The 21,936-nt window shown below is 36.4% G+C and overlaps 1 long non-coding RNA gene across 1 annotated transcript; it reads left to right on the top strand.

Moving 5' to 3' along the window:
• Positions 1-5,717: 5,717 nt before the first annotated feature.
• LOC141611906 (uncharacterized) lies at positions 5,718-6,359 on the top strand. The gene is made up of 2 exons (XR_012528886.1): positions 5,718-5,886; positions 5,974-6,359. It is a non-coding gene; the product is annotated as an uncharacterized LOC141611906 (long non-coding RNA).
• The last annotated feature ends 15,577 nt before the right edge of the window (positions 6,360-21,936 follow it).

The raw sequence follows: 21,936 nt of genomic DNA, 5'->3' as shown, positions 1-21,936 counted from the left end.
TCGCCTCAGTGATGGCCAAAGTGACTGTCGAAGAGTTTTTTTTTTTTTTTTTTTTTTTAAGGCATTACACATGTTAAAAGAGATTTTAGAAGGAGAGAGAATAGATAGAGAAAATAAAATAATGAAATGAATGAAGAAAGAAACTGATTACGTTAGTGTTACTGTTAATAACACGCGTAAATTGTTGGCCGCTGGATTCACTTCATCTAACGGTTTAGATAAGTAGGGGTAACTCACCAAAAAAACCAAACTCATATGATCCTATTTCTATATATATATATATATATATATATATAAGGTCGGGGTCAGGTGCGAACTAAAGTACGGTGCGAACCGTACGAACTACCCAAAATCAATAAAACACGCGCTTGACATTTTAATTGTAAACTATTCCCCCACTCTGTGCTCCCAGACATTCAATTATTCATATCCTCTTTCTCTCTCACACCGACACTCGGGCTATTATTCCACGATCTCCGATCGCCGATGCCGAACCACCAATCACTACGACCACCTAATCTACGAGCGATGCCGACCTTCAACATAGCCGAATGCGTCTTATTTCATTTGTCTCCTTCATGCTTCACATCATTGGTTCATCTCGCCGGAAGAACAAGACCTGCACGCCGGAGAAATTAAATTTGTGACGGGAAATCGTCGGCAATAGTATGATCAAATCGTCCTTCATTCTCGTGATGATGAATTAGGGTTCTGAACTCCACTTGATGTGCATTATCTGGGAAATAGATCCATCAAATTCGAAGAAATCAAAGATGAGTTACCACCGACAAGTCAAATTCCCAGGTACTCCCGATTTTTTCCCCATTTCTTGTTTAAACTTAAAATTACCATACATTCAGCTGTTAATTGGTTATGAGTTTACATTTTTACTGTGTAATTAGTATTTGTTTGCTTGATGATTTGTCTTCTCGTCCGATTAGCCGTAAAAATTGTGAGTTTTCCTTGCATTTTTAGATTACAAAAGGTATAATTGATTTTCCCTGAAATTGCAACAATTAGATTCAATTGAATTTGCAACAAGCCCTGTTGTGTTATTTCACTTTTACTTGATAATGCACTACATTTTGCCATCGTGAAAAATTTCTGCAGAAGATATTGTAAAAGAGAAGCTTCTTGACCATATTACCTTCACAAGAGGGCTTGTTTCATCATTCTCTGTTTGTTTATTCTTATACATTTGAGTGTATCTAACAAGCTACGAGTATGTATCTCATAACTTATTGGAGTGTATCTAACTAGCTAAAGGTATGTATCTAGTAACTTAAAGCAGTGTATCTAGCAAATTAAAGGTATGTATGTAGTAACTTAAGAGTGTATCTATCCAAAAGTAGGACGCGTAAGGGTTTAGGGTTGGATTAGGCGGCCCGAACCCAACCCTAAGCTCTTTCCCTTATTATGTATTAGAAAGCTACATGTATCTATCTACTAATTTAAATAAGTGTATCTAGCTAGGTAAATGTATGTATCTGTTAACTTAAAGTAGTGTATCTAGCAAACTAAAGGTATGCATCTAATAACTTAAAGAAGTGTATCTATGATTCTAACAATGAACGTACATGGAGATGGGAATTTTTAGCATCCTTAATATCTGAATCTTACCTCTTTTGTCTATATATTATGGTTTATCATATCCTTTAATGGACTATCTGATATCCTCATGAACATATGAATCTCATTGTTGTCATGGTATCAAATGCGGAACTGCATATCCTTAATATCTGAATCTCATTGTTGTCGTGGTTTATTCCCTGGTATCAAATGCGGCCTATATCGCCTCAAAATACGTAATGGTAACCTGAAAAATCTTATAGCTTGATCACGATTTTGTGTAATGGTAAATATTAGTGTTACACTTAATATCTGAACCTCCTGAGTCTTTGTTCATGAAGGAACTAGGAAAAAGAGGCATTTCATCAACATCATTACTTGAGGAGATCGATAGGGACACAGTTGAGGAAGAGATGATACAAGAGAGAGGTAATAGACCATTCTCTAAGAGAAATTCAATCACAACTGGCTTTGATAAAAGTTTAACAAATCAAAGGGAGCAATCAATGGAGTTGAACAGCGAAGGGCTTGAGATTGATCACGCATTAATTTTAATTAATGTGTTCACTAACAATATCGCATTACAAACTGACGGCATATTTTTTGTTTCTAACTCAAATGACCATACCAGATGGCATTGATCATCTGCGTCTCATACGATCCAGTCAATTCTTATATGGTGTAATTTGAGTCATAGGGTGTAAGGCAGGTCATTTTTTGCCATGCTTATGAAGGTCTTTGTCATTTGTTTGGTAGATTAGTCATTTTGGGTTTCTAACTAGTCATTTAAGTTTATTTAGAATCATTTCAGATAGTGTCATTATCGGGTCACATGTTCTTAGGTTGTATCAATATTGGGTCCAAAAAATTTCAGGTAAGGAGTTTCAAGTCATATTCAAGTTGTTCTTGTTAGGGGTCTCGCTCTGGTTATTCAAAGGTCGTGCTTCAAACCCCATTATGGCGAGAATACCTTGGATATGCAATGAGTTGGGTAATATTTTTGACTACTAGTTTACCATTGACCGGGTTCAAATTTGATTTTTCAACATGTTGCCCAATCGATTTGCACCTCCCCACTGTACTCGTGTTGGCTATTTACTTCATTGTTTCTTTTATAAAGCTCCACCAGAAAATTTCTGTACTTATTTTTCTGTACTTGTCTTGTGGACTGGTTATATATGACTACTATTTTCTTTTCTTAATTATTGAACAGGGGTTGATTCCACGTGCTAAACTTTTGTTAAGACTTGGCGGAACCTTCTTCTTGGCATTTTGGCCACTTATCCTCTTAACTATCGCCTCTACCGCTTTCTCTATTTGGTAAACAGACGATCGTGCTTATGTAGTTTCAATAGATGTGTCTATCGATCTGTTCGAGATTATGAGTTTCAAGGATTTAGTGTCATGGGAACATCTTTTCAAATGAACATATGTGGGCAAAGATCATGGACAGACAATTGTTTTTTTTCCCCTCATTGTTGTCATGCAGTTCCGCTTTTTAACAATGAATCTCATCCATGCATCCTTATTCTCCTTTCATTTTACCCATGGTATCTAATATCTACCATTACACAAAACCGTGATCAAGCTATAAGATTTTTCAGGTTACCCCTTACTATTTTGATTGTTTATTGATACCAGGGAATAAAAATTTTAGGCATTTGAATTTTATGATCGGAAGTTATGAACTTTTTGAAGCGTTTGATCCGTCAATTGTTGACATATGTATTGTTATTGCAGAGTTAATTCAATCTAATGGCTTCAATGTTTACTTTTAATATAGAGTATAAAGTTTGGTGGCTGGTGGATGTTTGGCGTGGGTGCGACGGGTCAAGTGGCAGGTGTGCGTCGTCGTTCCGAAGGTAGCGGAGGAGCAAAGAAATGGAGACAAGAAAAAGAAGAGAATCAACTCTGCCGCATTCTAGTGACCATGGAGAAATTTACTAATCTAATAGAGGAATATAGGATATTGTTGCAATTGGATATTGTTGGAAGGTATGGACTATGGAGTACTAATTTTTTCTGAGACGATGGATTTTGTGTACATAAATTCCAAGCCCTTGTAAAGCATTAATGTTATTCTGAGACTTGAAGTAATCATAATATTCATAAAGTTTTTTTTGTTAATAGGGTAACTTTGTTTTCTCTCGGAGTATTCCCCATATATTTTACCTCACCGCCTAAATTGAAGTAAACGCTCCAAAATCCATCTTGAACTCTTACATGTTTTTGTTCATCGTTCGAGCCATAATTTAAAACGTTAGTCGATGGATTTTAATTCATAGTGTAATACCAACCCGGTTCTATGAATAACGTTGGCCGTAATCTAAATTTAGAGTATTATACTTAAGTAATTAGCACTATTTATTTTCGACAACTGCTTCATCTATTTGTTTACCTCGACATTTACTCCTATACTTGAAATTGTAGATTTAAAACAAATTCAGCCGTTAATAGTGTCTACAAAACTAGCCAAGCTAATTCTCGAATATATGTGCCTATATTCTCGGAGTGTATCCAGTACCTTAAAAATATATATTTAGTAACATAACAAAGTGTATTTAGTTAGCTAAAGATATGTATCTACTAATTTAAAAGAGTGTCTAACAACTTAAGGGTATGTATCTAGTGATTTAACGGAGCGTATCTAGCAACTTAAATAAATGTATCTAGTAACTTAAATAAGTGTATCTAGCTAGCTAAATGTATGTATGTAATAATCTAAAGAAATGTATCTAGCAATTTAAAGAAATGTATCTACTAACTTAAAGGAGTGTATCTACTTAGCTAAAGGTATGTATCTAGCAATTTAAATGAACGTATCTAGAAACTTACAGAAATGTATCTAGTAACTTAAAGGAGCGTATCTATTAATTTAAAGAAATGTATCTAGTAACTTAAATGAAAATATCTTGCAATTAAAAGAAGTGTATCTAGTAAAAAATGACACTTTCCATAAGGGTGTCCCGGACACTTTCCTAGTTAAAATATTCATCAATGCATGGGTTTTGATTAGGTGAAAGTTTTAAGAAATGACAAACGTAGCATGTTAATAATAATAATAATAATAATAGAAAACATTTTATCTAGCAAGGTACAAGTACGTATCTAGTAAACTATAGGTATGTATCTATTGACTTAAAATCAATGTATCTAGCTAACTAAAGATATGTACCTAGCAACTTAAAAGGAGGGTAAAAGAGTGTATCTACTGACTTAAAATCGCTTTACAATATACCTCCGTAATTCTTAATAGAAAAACAAGAAACAAACGTGCACTCCATAGTATACTCTATAATCTCAGCACCTCCTGCAGACCTCATCTTCCTGAGAACATCCGACATCTCCTCTCTCTTTCGCTTCGCCCGCTTGTGGGTTCCCAACTTCCTCTTGGCCAATTCAGGGCATGCTTGTCCTTACCAAACTTCAGAAGCTCGATAATCTTCTCTGACAACATCCTCACAAAATGAGAGAAGTAAGAAAAATGGTTACTGTGATCCTTGATGCCGTTAGTGTGTTCGCCAAAAACGGTCTTCGTTGTTCACTGTTAATCGTAGGCACACGAATTTACGAAGAAAAGCGACGAAATGAATTAATCGTAGAGATCCTTGATGCCGTTAGTGTGTTCGCCGGATTTTGGGAGTGTCGTCGTAGTCTGGGACTGGGAGTGTCGCCGGTGATTTGTCGACATGGATAGTGCTCGCCGACGACGACAAGTGGGAAGTGCGGATAAGAGAAGTAAGAAAAATGGTTACTGTGATTGATTATTGTAAATATAATGAGTTAGTGTGTTCGTCGGCGGCTAGGTCGTTGCAGCAGTGACGGCGGTGGAACCCAACCTGGTGGTCGGCAATGGCGTGACAGTGATGACGATGTTGGTTGGTTGTGTGGTTGTTGATTGAAGAGGATAGGAGAGACTACGGGGAAGATGTGATTTGGGCCTTTCAATTGTTTAGTCTAATTTAGTCTATTGGTTTTATTAGTTCGCACGGTTCGCACCGAACTTTAAGTTCGCACGAGATCCTATTTCTATATATATCCCGTACGAACTAAAGTTCAGCGCGAACCGTACGAACCAACTTAAAAACACAATTTCAGAAGCCCAAAATCAACCCATAAATTGTCCATCTCACGCTCCTTTATCAGACACACACACTACCTTCCCTCTGCTTAATCTACTACTACCACAACCACCTGTACCTGTCGCAGCAGCCTAGACGACCGCCGGAGTCGGCTTTCTCCTACGCCGGCGACGCAGACCACCCTCCTCTTCGTCGCTTCCTTCGCCGGTGACCTCGAATGGAATTCCCGACAACGGTGATGAAGACCACTTTTGGGCTCTAAATTTCCCGACTACATCCCCTGCATAGTTAATTTTACGAAAATTTTCTTTCTTTTTTGTAGATCTAGCACTTGGAAGAAATTTCGAATAATGTGGTTGGTGATGGTTCTTGGGCTGGTTGGTGGGTCTGATGTTATACGGGGCCGGGCTGGTGATAGGTAGGAGATGGGGTGGTCGTCTGGCATTGCTGCTGATGTTTTCGGAGTTGCTCCGGTAACAAGTGTTGATGTGGTGGGTGTGGTGCTAATAAAAAGTGTGTAGTGGTGTTAGTCGGTGTTGTTGTGGCGGGTGGTGGTGGGTTGTGTGGGCTGTGGTAGTTAAGCCGATGGATACGCAAATAATTATTCCAGATACTCGTATTAATTGTACACATACACAAATAGATTTTATAAATTATTTGTTGTTAATGAGTTTTATGATTGGCTTAGGGAAGGTGAAGTCGAATCTATCCATCGTTTGGCTTCTCTTTTCAGTGCATTCAATCATTTTTGAGTTAATCTTCTTTTCCCTTGTATCTTTGCTATGCAAATTAGAAAATATAGGTTTTTGTGGTGGGTCGAAATGAGTATTATACCCCGTATTGTTGATTGGGAGATGAGCTATTTTGGAAATGATTTTACTTGGAAATGAAAGTTGATTCATTCACTGTGAAGTTTTTTTGGGTGATTGACCTTGTTATTCAGCCACTAATTTCTATGATGGTTCCTGTAAAATGTGCTCAATATTGTGTTTGTGTAGTCTTTTGTTTTAGTATTGTGTGTGTTGAAATTTCCCCATCGAATTCCAGTAGTCCTTGCAATCATTTCAGAGGGCTTATGAGAAATATAGATTAAAAAATCAACTTTCCCACTTTAAAAGTGAGTACTACTGAACAAAGGCGTTCGTTCCAATATTCCCAGTTTCTCATTTCACTTTTGTAGCTCAATTGTGTTAGCTTTGGTGATCGTAATGATACTGTATTATCTAGAGACAGTCTTTTGTCACTAAAGAAACGGATATCCTTAATAGAGGTATGTATCTAAGAATGTAAAAGAGTGTATCTATCTAGTTAGAGGTATGTATCAAGTAACTTGAACGAGTGTATATAGCTAACTAGAGGTATGTATCTAGAAACTTAAAGTAGTGTATCTAGCTAGTTTGAGATATGTGTCTAGCAACTTAAATAAGTGTATCTAACCAGCTAAAGGGATGTATCTAGCAATTTAAAGGAATGTATCTAACAACTTAATGAGATCAAACGAGAGGCACGAGTATCCTAAATTTAGGACGAGAAAGGGTGTAGGGTTGGATTAGGCGGTCCGCTACAACCTTTTCCCTTTCCTTTTTTTATCGAGAGGGGGTGCAAACAAAAACTAAACTCTAAAAAATATAGGGTTAATCCTTTTCGAGGAGGAATGAGATCGGGGGGGTGTGGTGTGGGGGGGGGGGGGGTATCCTAAGAGAAGAAATGTATCTACCAACTTAAAGGAGTGAAACTAACTAGTTATAAGTATGTCTCTAACAACTTAAAGAAGCTTAAAGAAGTGTATATAGCAACTTAAACGGGTGTATCTAGCTAGCTAAAGGTATGTATCTAGTGTTTTAAAGGAGTGTATCTAGCTAGCTAAAGTTATTTATCTAGCAACTTAAGCGAGTGTATCTAGCTAGCCTAGATTATGTATCTAACAACTGAAACGAGTGTATCTAGCTATCTAATGGCATGTATCTAAAAATTTAAAGGAGTGTATCTAACATTTTCTTCGTAAGTTGACGTACATTTATTAACTGGTGAATATGTATATGTTTGATACTTTGATTGTAATATGTATATGTTTGATACTTTGATTGTATTCTGTATTACTCACGAAATAATGTAATTAATTGATGGATAAATAAGGGGTCGGATGTGTGTAGTCTTGCTTGTGTTGGCAATAAAAAGTGACTGGTTTCCAGTGGCCAAATGTGAGAATTGCATTGAGGATTGCATCGAAGAAGTGTTGCTTCACAATAATAATGTGTAGCTAATTTAGAAAGCTAGTTTATGGGATACTTTCGTTCCTAGTATGTATCGTAAAAGGTAGCACTTAATGCACAATGCCAAGTGCCAACGAGTTTCGTTCTCAAGTGCGATAATTTAGAAGTACATTTATTTCCGATTGAGTCAAGTACTAATTTAGAAGTACAGTCTTCAGCGTTCAATCATAGACGCCTCGCCTATAATGCCGTCGATAAGTTGACGTGGCACAAACGTCGTCACTCTCACCGACATAAGGTGACGGCACGCCGAGCACCACCGCACTCACTGTGCCGACCACTAATGCCACTTGCACCACGATGCCATCACTCCACCTATTAACTACCAATCAACACTCCGACAACCGCGACATTAACTGATGAGTTTATGGATTCAAGTACCTAAGAGGGGGAGGGGGTGAATTAGGTACTATTTAAAAATTTTAACTTCAACTTTATTAATTTAAAGTTAGTTGTAGAATGATAAGAGACGTGAGAATACTTCGAATAATATAGAGAGATTAAACGAGTATTAAAATGAATGTTTGTTGAAGTATGAAAGTAACAACTGTTCTGACTGTACCTATTTGTCTCAGTTACGGAGTACAGACTGCAGACCAAATGTGACAGTATGTGGAACTGTTACTTCGAAAGTTAAGCAAAGCAAAGTAAACGAAATAAAGAGCAGCGGAATAAAACAAAGAAAATCAAACACGAGATTTTTGAATTGGTTCGGCAAGAACTCAAGTGCCTACGTCCAATCTACTTTTTATTGATTAATTTTAGTGATCTACTCCGACTACTAAAAACCCGTACAATAAAAAGACAACAACCTACTCCGGTTGTGACACAAGTTCAAGAACTACTCCGTTCTTGTAACACCCCGTATTTTATTAAGTTGGATAAAATTCTTTTAATTGCTATTTTGAATTTAATTACATCATTTAACGATTTATATATATATATGCTTAGCTAATTAATTAATTTCATCATAATTCGATACGTTAATTTTAATAATCATTAATAAGTTTATTCAAAGTTAGTTCGAGTTTATTGAAGTTAGTTCGAGTTTATTTATTTAATAATTTCCGTTTCATTACGAGTCCTTATGAAAGTTGTTTTAAGTGAACCCGAGATGGATTTTGGGAACAAAACCGTCCAATTAGCTATTTTGAGCTTATTTCACTAAATTAGCAATTTTTTTTATTAATATCCGTTAGTTTCGTAAAAATCGCTAATAATTCCGTTTCAAGCCGATTTCTTATTATTTACGTTAACTAGCTGAGTTTATTTTATTTTCACTCATTAAATTTATTTATTATTGATTCCGTTTTATTACTGAAACTTTTACTAAAACCGGTTAAATTTAACTCGAAACGGTTTTAATAACTATCGAAGTTTCTTAACAACGAAGAAACGTACGTATAATAAATAGCAGGCTAGCAGGCTGCTGTCTCATTTTCACGAACGCCCGTCTCTTTTCTTCTTTGTTCTTTGTTTTCTTCTTCTGGAGAGTTCTCTTTCCTTTTAAAAATTTGATCTGTTAATCGACGTCGGTGCTTCGTTCCTTATCCGTTTTCAACTATTTTTGTTCCATAGCATCCCTCTCGTCGTTTCCGTCAATCCGTTGTAAGTAAAATTCATTTTCGTCATGTATTTTTACAAACCCAATTTATATTTTTAGCTTTATTTATTATAAGACGGTTGTAGATGCTAAGATAGACGGTCTTGTAGAAGATTTGTTAGTCATAAATGATTAGTTCAATCGGAAAAAAGGTAACAATTATAGATTACTCAATATTACTTGTAAAATATGTTTATTTCGAATGCTGGTTAGTCTGTTTTATAATTAAGACGGTGTATAATTATATATAGGGATCCTTATGGATGTTAATTAGTCAGTTGTATAGTTGAGACGGTGTATACTGATATGTGGAGATGATTGAGACGGTGTATACTGACCTCTAGGGATCATTTGGGATGCTAGCTAGTAAGTGGTATATTTAAGACGGTGTATGCTGACATGTATGGATTGTTTTGGGTGATAATTGGTGTGTTTTATAGTTGAGACGGTGTATACTGACATGTAGGGATTATTTTGGACTAATTTGGACTATGTGTTGGGGCGATTTTTGTAGTCTTTAGGGTCTGTTTTTGAGTTGCTTTATACTTGTGGATTTCCGCTCTAAAACCGTTTTAAATGCCGACTTAGTTGGCTCGGCTAGACTGTTTTTAGGCGCGAATGGAGTCTTAAGGGGACGATTGGTACTGTTTTTGGGGGGACGAGAGCTGTCATCATGGGTTTTCACTTTGCATATGAGGACTGAAGTTGGGGTCGAACTTAGGCATCTTTTGGGTTCTGTTTTGGACTGATTTTTGGGTCAGATTATGAAGTAGGGTGAAGGGTGGCTATGGGTAGTCGGGTGGTGGTCGTGTCGGACTCCTTATGGCTTGCTTTTAGGCGAGTTTGATGGCCGTGGCCTGGGCAAAGGGCCTAGCTAAGTCACGAGTTTGAGGCCATGTGTAGTTGGTGGTTAGGCCGAGTTTGAGATTGTCATAATAACTTTTGAGCCGTGTCCATAAATTGTTTTGACGCTAGTTTGGTTTATTTAAAATAAAATTAAATTAATTTCCGTCTCATATTTTATATAAAGATAATTCATTAATATCGTCCTTTCACATAATTATTTTAGGTGGCTCATATGTGGTTGAAGATGAAGAGTAATTTTGGGTTTTAGAAGCTTTCTCAAGTTATTACTTGTCTCTTTGCTAGCGTAAGGTAACTATTCCGAGTTACTCGACGAATTAATGTCACATTAGTAGTTGATGTTGTGTTTGTTGTTTGATAAGTGTTTAGGTGATTGATAATGTGTTACTTTCGTTTTTCACATGATAGAAATTGGAAATAGCATGAGAATAATATTGCGATAAATTTTGTGATTTGGGCCAAAGTAGGCCAAGACTCTGAGCTGGGCCAGATTGACCGAACGAGTTTGGTCAAACTAGGTTTAAACCGGTCAGCCTCGATTTGACCGATGACCCATCGCGGGACTCGGGTCGAGGGTTTGTCTTTGAGGTGAAATTGGTTGTTTTTGGATGTTTTATGTTGATGCCTTAATATTTGTGATTATTATTTCACATGTTGGTTGTTGGATGAATTGGTTGCCTTATACTTCAGTCTTCTTGCCTTGTTGCCATTTTAACTTGTTCTCATGAATTATGAGATTAACGGTTAGCTGGAATTTGGATTATTATTGATATTGGAGATTTTGTTGGATTGTCAGCTGAATATGCTCTTGCGTAACCTTTCATATACTAGGGTGTGTATGATCTTTTGTGTGTACAAGTTTGGACTCTTTGCCTCTCTTATGGTTAATTGGGTGTCCTACTTGTCTTGTGTGGTGTGGGCTAAAGTATTCAAGCTGGGACCTAGATTGGTTTTATTTAGGTCCTAGGTGAGTATTTCGGCCTTCATCATAGATAGGCCATTATAGTCTTTGACGAGTGTATGTTCACAGCTTAATAGCCTTTGTGTTCCTGGCTTGGTGGGTTTATATCCAAGCTGGGGCATGACCTTTCTGCCTATTTTGTGAGGAGATGGTCAGCTTAAGTACTAGCTAACCCTTTGGTGGACTCCTTAGGGTACTCATGTGGTTTTATCATGAGTCTTGGGTGCGGTGGTTTTATCCGCATTTCTCTAGGTCTGCGCAGTCTAGGATTAGGGTTGAGTCGTATCTTGGCCATGTTTTAAATGTAAACCTCGAGCCAAGATACTAGGTGTTTTGGCCATGTTTTATTCATATTAACCTCTGAGCCAAAATACTAGCTTCCCTACCTCGTGGTATAGACTCGAGTTACAAAGTGACTATTGACTGTACTAGGAACTTATGCCTGTCTCTAGATATATTGTCCTTTCTTGTTTGATGATTCTATGAATCATAGAAGGTGAGATGCAAGCCGGCTATGGTTGATAGAGTTTGGATTCCTGGATGTTATGTGATTCACATGATAGTGTAGTATGAGTCGGTCTAGTATTCACATGCTAGGACTATGTGTTGTTATATTGTTGTTCACATGATAAGCACGACTGTCTAGCATCTATATGCTAATGCATTGTGTGATTCGTATTCATATTCTTATGTTTACATGTTATATTAATTATGACATTTCGTGGCTGGGAGAACTCGGAGTTACTCCCCACTGACCGTGGCTTTCGTATTTGTATAAAATGCGAATGACAGGTAGGTGATGCATATATGGGGTACATGGACGAGCTAGCGAGCAAAGTAACCTTGGAACCTAGATTGGCTTTATTTTATTGTGACCCTTAAATACTTTTTATGTCACATACATTTTAGGGACATATGTCTCCCTCTTTACATTTGGTTGTATAATTTGCTATTCACGACTTTAGCGATGGTTATGTTATGAAACTTCTAGTTAGACCTTGTATGTTTGACACCTTCCAATTTGGATATCTTTATAACAGGTTCAGGTTTTAAAAATTACAGGTTTTTACCCAAATGAACCTATTACAAACATATCCATGCAGTTTTATTCTAGAATTACGTGTTTACTTTTCCGCGATAAGTGAGGGTGTCACAGTTGGTATCAGAGCATATTTGCTCCCGACGCACGTTTGTGCACCCCAATATAAATAACTTGACCTTAAAATAATAAACTTGAGAGATGGGTAAGATGGGTAGACTTAGGACCTTATGTTGTAGTCTCTTTGTGTTTGCTCTTTGTTAGGTACTAACCTGTTTGTTGATTGTCATTTAATTATTGTTGCGTTCTTGGATCAATGACCGTGAGCTTATCTATAGCTAATGGAGTTATTACCCTTATTATAAAAAATTTTTTTGAACTAAAGGTTTTGAAAATATTTTAATGTTTTTTTCACTGGTTTTAACGTCAATTAGTGTTAAAGCTTGTTATTGGAGACGTCTGATAATTAGTTTTATCATTTGTTGGTGTAAAAATGTATTTTTATGTCTTTGAATTGGAATATTGATGTTCTTGAGTGATCGCCAAGAGTATCTCCGTTCCATTGAAAGGACACTTATATTTTAAGAAGATCAAGATTTAGTGCCTATTGCTGAGGATTGAAGATTGTTCAACCTTTGAAGAATGCTTCTACTTCCTTGAAGATGTTTCTCGTTCTTTTTGTATCTCGCCTTATTCTTAATCTCTTGGTGCTTATCCTCCTTCTAAACTCCCTTCTGTTTTACTTTAAAAGCTAAGCTTGTACTCCTAACTTGTCCTTTGTTCTTTGCTTATCCTCCCTTAACGCCATTAGATAGTACTCTTTCTTGTGAGGAATGTTGACCTTGGTTGGAAAATTCGACTTTTGAGGAGATTGTTTGTGTCTGACCCTTAACCCTGGCTTTGAGAAGTCGTGATGTTAGAAAGACTTAGGTAAGGTGATGAGACATACTTAGTGATTCTTATACCTAGTTCCTTGACAAAGTAAGTATAATCGATTGGTGGATTCTTTGTGTTAGGAATGAGTTGCCTATGTGATTAAAGTTATAGAACTTGGCTTTGTTGTTTATGTTTGGGATTTGAAAGCTTAGTAGGTTGAGCGTCGTCGCCTTAGGAGTAAACATGAGATAAGTTTAGAATTTGAATTTGGAAGAAAACCCATTTTTAGATGTTAATAATCCCGTATAGATTGGGGATGTGATTTGATGTTAGTTGTTCCTTGAGAAGTCTTTGTCAATTGATTCTTTGGTTTTTAAAACATTGAGGTTGTGTCGAGTGCTTGAGATAAAGAGATGCTTTTATACTTGAGTGGTAGATTTGATTTAGGGAAATCCTAATATGTGATAAGATAGGTGGAAGAAGTATCTAACCGATTTATCACCCCTTAAGCGAGCGTTTATTTTACCTTGACCCTTGTTTGGGATTTGGTCGTTTTGTCATGAAGGTACAATACCCTAATAGACGTGACCTTGTTAGAGAGAACCTTAAGTTTTAGGAAGCGTATGGATTAAGCCTTAAAAATCCTCTTTCGTACCATTAATCGTTTTCCTCCCTTTCGTTCATACCTTGGTTGGATTTGATTCTTAAGTATAAAAGTTTACTCGTTATTTCCTTGTCTTGAATACCTCCCTAATTCTAATATCTCTTACTGGTTGGTAACTAGTTATCTTTATGATTCGACTCTTTTAGTCTCACATCTTGACATGTTCATATATCTTTTTTTTAAATTTCCTATCATTTCCTGACCTGGTTATTACCCTTTGTTTCCTTAGTGGAGTGATGACATTGTTGTCTGAGATTTGAGTATCTGGCGTTTCCTTGTTGTCTAATTTCCCTTTCTCCTTGATCATGAGCGTTACCGTTCATACCTCATTTCCTCGCTTCATCTTGCTCCTCCTTTAAGTTTGACACTCGTATCATGTGAAACTCTATCTTTGACATCCTTGTAAATTTGACTTCAATTCTTATCCCTAGGAAGTTCATCATACCTCTTTTGTTGGTTAAACTTGAACCCTCTTAGCATATTTGTATCTATGATGTCTAACTTACTTTTCATTTCGCACAATTTCTAAATATTTCAAGCTACCATTTTTGGTTTGTTGTTAAAAATTTTATGTTACTATTACCAAATTTTCCCTACTTGTAAAGATTTGGAAAATGAAAATTCGATTTAATTCTCTAATTGTTCTTTGAGTATAGACTTCTTTATCATGGTTTTGAGTTGCTAAACCTGAGATTTTTGTAAATTTTATCCAATTTCTATTCACTTTGATCTAATCATGATGCCTTTGTTAAAGTTTAATATTATATTTCAGGAATTTAACTCCCCTTTTAGTTTAAAGGTGAAACCTTTATTTCTATTTTGGCTTTTTGCAAAAGAAAATTTGAGTAGATTACCTTTCTCTTATTTTGATTTTAACGTTGATCGGATGTAAGAACTAGTTATTGGAAACGTTTGATAACTTGTTCTACGCTTGTCTGCGACTAGTTTTTGTTTTAAATTTGTCTCTGACTTGGAAAGTTAGCGTTCCTATGTGCACGACAAGAGCAATTTCGTTCCATGAATGAGACTTATACTTTTGAAAACTCTTCAGAAATGTTTTCGAAAGTATTTTGATTTTTGATTTATACAAATGATTTGCATTTGACCTTATCTTGGATTTGGAATGTGATGTTCTTGAATGCGCAACGAGAACACTTCCGTTCCTCTGATGAGAATCTGTTTACGTTTTAAAATTTTATTTGAAACTTTTGAAAGAATTTTGATTCTTACGATAAATAACCTTTAAAATGTTTTGGTTACCGATTCCAATTCCAGTTTTATTTTTATAACCTTTCATTTATACTTTCAAGTTTCGAGGACGAAACTTTTTAAAAGATGGGGTGATTGTAACACCCCGTATTTTATTAAGTTGGATAAAATTCTTTTAATTGCTATTTTGAATTTAATTACATCATTTAACGATTTATATATATATGCTTAGCTAATTAATTAATTTCATCATAATTCGATACGTTAATTTTAATAATCATTAATAAGTTTATTTAAAGTTAGTTCGAGTTTATTGAAGTTAGTTCGAGTTTATTTATTTAATAATTTCCGTTTCTTTACGAGTCCTTATGAAAGTTGTTTTAAGTGAACCCGAGATGGATTTTGGGAACAAAACCGTCCAATTAGCTATTTTGAGCTTATTTCACTAAATTAGCAATTTTTTTTATTAATATCCGTTAGTTTCGTAAAAATCGCTAATAATTCCGTTTCAAGCCGATTTCTTATTATTTACGTTAACTAGCTGAGTTTATTTTATTTTCACTCATTAAATTTATTTATTATTGATTCCGTTTTATTATCAAACTTTTACTAAAACCGGTTAAATTTAACTCGAAACGGTTTTAATAACTATCGAAGTTTCTTAACAACGAAGAAACGTACGTATAATAAATAGCAAAGCTAGCAGTGTCATTGTCTCATTTTCACGAACGCCCGTCTCTTTTCTTCTTCTTTGTTCTTTGTTTTCTTTTCTTCGAGAGTTCTCTTTCCTTTTCAAAATTTGATCTCGTTAATCGACGTCTTGCTTCGTTCCTTATCCGTTTTCAACTATTTTTGTTCCATAGCATTCCTCTCGTCGTTTCCGTCAATCCGTTGTAAGTAAAATTCATTTTCGTCATGTATTTTTACAAACCCAATTTATATTTTTAGCTTTATTTATTATAAGACGGTTGTAGTTGCTAAGATAGACGGTCTTGTAGAAGATTTGTTAGTCATAAATGATTAGTTCAATCGGAAAAAGGTAACAATTATAGATTACTCAATATTACTTGTAAAATATGTTTATTTCGAATGCTGGTTAGTCTGTTTTATAATTAAGACGGTGTATAATTATATATAGGGATCCTTATGGATGTTAATTAGTCAGTTGTATAGTTGAGACGGTGTATACTGATATGTGGAGATGATTGAGACGGTGTATACTGACCTCTAGGGATCATTTGGGATGCTAGCTAGTAAGTGGTATATTTAAGACGGTGTATGCTGACATGTATGGATTGTTTTGGGTGATAATTGGTGTGTTTTATAGTTGAGACGGTGTATACTGACATGTAGGGATTATTTTGGACTAATTTGGACTATGTGTTGGGGCGATTTTTGTAGTCTTTAGGGTCTGTTTTTGAGTTGCTTTATACTTGTGGATTTCCGCTCTAAAACCGTTTTAAATGCTGACTTAGTTGGCTCAGCTAGGACTGTTTTTAGGCGCCAGAATGGAGTCTTAAGGGGACGATTGGTACTCTGTTTTGGGCAGGGACGAGAGCTGTCATCATGGGTTTTCACTTTGCATATGAGGACTGAAGTTGGGGTCGAACTTAGGCATCTTTTGGGTTCTGTTTTGGACTGATTTTTGGGTCAGATTATGAAGTAGGGTGAAGGGTGGCTATGGGTAGTCGGGTGGTGGTCGTGTCGGACTCCTTATGGCTTGCTTTTAGGCGAGTTTGATGGCCGTGGCCTAGGCAGTGGCCTAGCTAAGTCACGAGTTTGAGGCCATGTGTAGTTGGTGGTTAGGCCGAGTTTGAGATTGTCATAATAACTTTTGAGCCGTGTCCATAAATTGTTTTGACGCTAGTTTGGTTTATTTAAAATAAAATTAAATTAATTTCCGTCTCATATTTTATATAAAGATAATTCATTAATATCGTCCTTTCACATAATTATTTTAGGTGGCTCATATGTGGTTGAAGATGAAGAGTAATTTTGGGTTTTAGAAGCTTTCTCAAGTTATTACTTGTCTCTTTGCTAGCGTAAGGTAACTATTCCGAGTTACTCGACGAATTAATGTCACATTAGTAGTTGATGTTGTGTTTGTTGTTTGATAAGTGTTTAGGTGATTGATAATGTGTTACTTTCGTTTTTCACATGATAGAAATTGGAAATAGCATGAGAATAATATTGCGATAAATTTTGTGATTTGGGCCAAAGTAGGCCAAGACTCTGAGCTGGGCCAGATTGACCGAACGAGTTTGGTCAAACTAGGTTTAAACCGGTCAGCCTCGATTTGACCGATGACCCATCGCGGGACTCGGGTCGAGGGTTTGTCTTTGAGGTGAAATTGGTTGTTTTTGGATGTTTTATGTTGATGCCTTAATATTTGTGATTATTATTTCACATGTTGGTTGTTGGATGAATTGGTTGCCTTATACTTCAGTCTTCTTGCCTTGTTGCCATTTTAACTTGTTCTCATGAATTATGAGATTAACGGTTAGCTGGAATTTGGATTATTATTGATATTGGAGATTTTGTTGGATTGTCAGCTGAATATGCTCTTGCGTAACTGATCGGAGCCATTTCGTGTTCACAATTAAGCATATGTGGTCGTTGGTCAATGGTCGATACAAAACACAATTTATACTTCACAAACAACTCTACAATTAGTAAAGAGGCAAGTAAAGGTCGGATCCCAAGGGACGGGTATTGAAATGAAGATTCTATTGTAACTAGTGGTGTCTAGGGGTGTCACAAATTGGGTTGATGTAGAAGGTTACTAAACTAAAATAGCAATGAAAATAAACTAACAAGATAAATAAAATAAGGGTGTAAACAATTGATTAAAAGCACTAGGGTGTCATGGGTTCATAGGGGAATCATGGGATATGATCATACAAACATGTTCTCAAATTATAAGCAAGCAATTATTGTTGTGATGGATTGAGTTGGGTTATATCTTACAATCCTAAGAAAGTTTGGGTCCCGGAGCCGAATCTCTTGGATTGTACAACACCTACAAGTCGACTTAATCTTTCCTACTTAACACATGCATGGTCTAACAAGACTCGAGTTGGGTTATGTCTTACAAGTCAAGTTGAAAGGATAGAAGATGATAGTAAATGCAAGGATTCATAGGCTTAGCATTTCATCAAATATAACATGTGCATGTATTAAGATCAAAACAAGCAAGCAAATAAGATATGAAAGCATATTAATTTAGGCATGAATCATTCCCCATGTTGGTTTCCCCTAATCACCCATTAAACCCTAGCTAAGAGACTACTCACTCATTATCATATTGATCATGCTAGAAAGGTTGTCAATCATACTAACATAATGAAACATGATGAATAAATGAAAGTAATTAGCAATAATTAAAAAGGGATTAAGAGATTATACCTACTAATGATTCCAATAATAAAGCAAGAATAATAGAAGTACTTGAATCCTAGATTGAGAGGTTGTCAATCCCCCAATAATAACCCAAATAATCTTCAATTACCCAAAATAAAGTAAGAACAAGAGAGAGATTAAAGAACTAAAGCTTGGATTAAAACTTGATTAATATTTGATTACAATATTGAAGAGAGATTTGATTGATATTAACTACACTAATTATTGATAAGAAGAACATGCTCCTCTAATTAGACTAATGGGGTATTTATAGTGAAAATTAGGGAGGATGCATTAGGGTTAACTAAGGGCTAAACTAGTAATTACACTTTTTAAGTTGAGCAAGGAGCCTCCGGGATTATTCGAGAGAAGGGCTTCTCTTATCGATGCTTGAGGAATGAAAACGTGATATGCTGCGATCCGTGCGGATGGGAGTCGGGACGGCCGGATCTGGGCTGAGGAATCCGAGCGGATTCTTGGGCAAGACGCTCGGATTGGCGAGGGGGAATCCGAGCGGATTCCTTTGCGGGACGCTCGGATTGGCGAGGACGGACGGATTCTCTACAATCCGTTCGGATTGTAGTTCAGCAACTTTCCTTCTTCTTTTTCTTCCCTTTTCTTCACGAATTCCTTGGGGATTTCCTTGGGGACTCAAGGATCCTTTTCTCAACAATGCTCTTCTACTATGCTATGTACAAAGGCCTTCTAGTCTTGTCTCTCCTTGATGCTTGGTCATTGAATATGATCAATTTAGCCTTGTTTTGCCATGAAAATGCAAGATTCTTACTCCTTTCCTACCAAGGGATCAAAATCTCAAAGAATATGCAAAACAAAGAACTAAAGATAAGAAATGACCCAAATAGGCACTAAAAAGCATGGAAACAATGGTAATTCGGGGGCTAAATATGCGCCAATTATGGTCGCATCAAATATCCCCAAACCGAACCTTTGCTCGTCCCGAGCAAAGAGGTGACAAAGACTAGGACCAATACTAACCTAACCTAATAATAATAGCCGATATGAGACAATTAGCGGGTCTCACTCCGCCCCTTCAACTCACAACAAGACAACCATGAGGTAGGATGCCTTCTTGCAAGGCAAGGTGGGTCTTGCCAAAATGGCGACACATCCAAACTTTAAAGCACACAAAAACACATAATGGATGCATCTACAAAAAGAATAGCCACTTTCCTCATCTAAGTGGCGGAAATTATCTACAAGGGAAGCAATTCAAGGGTACACAATCCTTCATAGATGCAATTTGTTCAAACTACTAAGCCTAGAAGGATACCAATAAATCACCTCCAAGTTGTGTCAAGCTAGGGTACCTTTGTCCTCAATCGTTAAATGCTTTTGTCAAGAGTAGACTCCCTATGGTGTTAGAAACACTGGAGGATCGCGGAATTCCCCCTCTTGCCTAGACAAGAAGAAGGGTCGTCCCCTCTCTACCATGCACAAAAATGGATACGATGGATAAAGGGATCAATAGATATTTGAGTTTCATTTTGGGAGTTTGCTTTTGTTTTTGTTTTTCCCCCCAATTTCTTGTGGCATATAACATTTGAAAACACTTTCTTGCCATTTCTTTTTGATTTTTGGCATTTCAACACTTGACAACTTTCAACTTTTTGCATTTTTCTTTTTGAACATTTTCAAAGTCACCCCATATGTAGTGAGGGTGGCTTATATTTGAAACTTTAGGAGTTCTATTTTTTCTCCTCTTTTCATTTGATGCATTTTTGCAAACTTTCTTTCACTTTTCATTTCATTGAACTCAAATTGATTTCTTTTTGTGCCCATTCCCTTTGATGACAAAAATGTATGGTAGAACAAGGATGAATGATGGAAGTATGCATGGTTTCAAGGGTCACCTTGGAATAAACGGTAGCCAAGGAGTTATCACACCACAAGGTACTCTTGACTCGGCCTTAAACCATGGGTCAAAGGATACTAGCATGACACATCCTAGAGTGTTTTACAAGTATTCTAACAAGCAAAGTCTTAAGAATAGAAAGCATCTACTAGGGCCTATATACACTTGTCAAGCTTCCCAAGTAGACGGTTTCGCAAAGTTTTTCTAACATGCAACTACATGCCATGATGCAACTAGCATATAAACATCCTAATGCAAATGATTCTACCAACTAATATGCCAAATAAACTAGATGCAATCCTAAGTTCACATTGTTTATACCGCATCAATCAAAATAAAGCCACATAGTCATTAACATAAAGAGGAAAAAGAAGATTGGAAAGATCATACCATGCGGTCTTCAATATCCTCATGTCTCGGATGTGGCGTAGTCAATCAAAGTGAACAAGGATGAACAAACACAATATATACAAAACAATATATACAAAGGAAATGAACTTGTTTTTGGTTTTTCAATTTTTCAATTTTTTATGATTTTTGAAATTTTTTCAATTTTTATGGTTTTTGAATAAAAGTTAAGTGTTAGAATTCCCATCCCCACACTAATATGGGCATTGTCCTCAATGGCCAAAATGATGGAAATTATGCAAAGATGATGCATGATTTCTATACTAAATGCAATTCTACACTAAGCTATACTACATGATGCATGGTTTTTTGTTATGACGGAGAGGATAATTTAGATTACCTCCCGTTGCGTATGCATTAACTTCCCCAAACCAAGTAAGACACTATTGCTAATGTCAAAGCATGGGGGAGTTCATGCACATGCTATGCTATGCATGAAACTAGATTGTCATTTTGGATTTTACAAAAATGGGAACAATAAAGAACACCTCAAAGGAACGGAGGTGTGAGTCCTTTGATGTTGCTAGGACTAAACCAACAATGATCAAAATGAAATAAAATACAAAGAGATATAGACAAACCATGGGAGTGTAGGAGTCTCCAAGGCTAGTCTTCCATCATGCTATTATCATCACCACTTCCCTCATGAGAAGTGGTCACATTGCCACTTTCTTTGGCACTTTCTTCTTTGCTTTCTTCATCACCATCTTCACTATCTCTTTCTTCATCTCCACTTGCTTCTTCCTCAATATTATCATCAATCTCTTCATCATTTCCAACAACCTCATTGTCTTCCACCACGTCCCTAGATGCACCCGGAAACAAGGCTTCTTTATCCGCCCAACTAGGCAAAGGACAAGATGGATCAAGGAGTCCTTGCCTAGCTAGATGTAGGAGGGGAGGATATTGAGCCAAATATGCATTCTTCCGATCTTCATAAGCTTGCTTGTGCATGGCTTGCATAAGAAGAGTTACATAGTCTTTCCCAATTTCAACTCCTTGCGGTTTGAACTCTTCATAATCATAGGGGTAAGGTGGTATAACAATGGAAGAGGAGGGAGTTTCATGATCACCCTTTTGTTGTTGAATGATGTACTCGGCTTCTTCGGATAGGGG

This window comes from Silene latifolia, chromosome 11 (assembly GCF_048544455.1).
Source record: "Silene latifolia isolate original U9 population chromosome 11, ASM4854445v1, whole genome shotgun sequence".
NCBI classification, from domain to species: domain Eukaryota; kingdom Viridiplantae; phylum Streptophyta; class Magnoliopsida; order Caryophyllales; family Caryophyllaceae; genus Silene; species Silene latifolia.
This window is presented reverse-complemented; position numbering and strand designations above follow the sequence as displayed.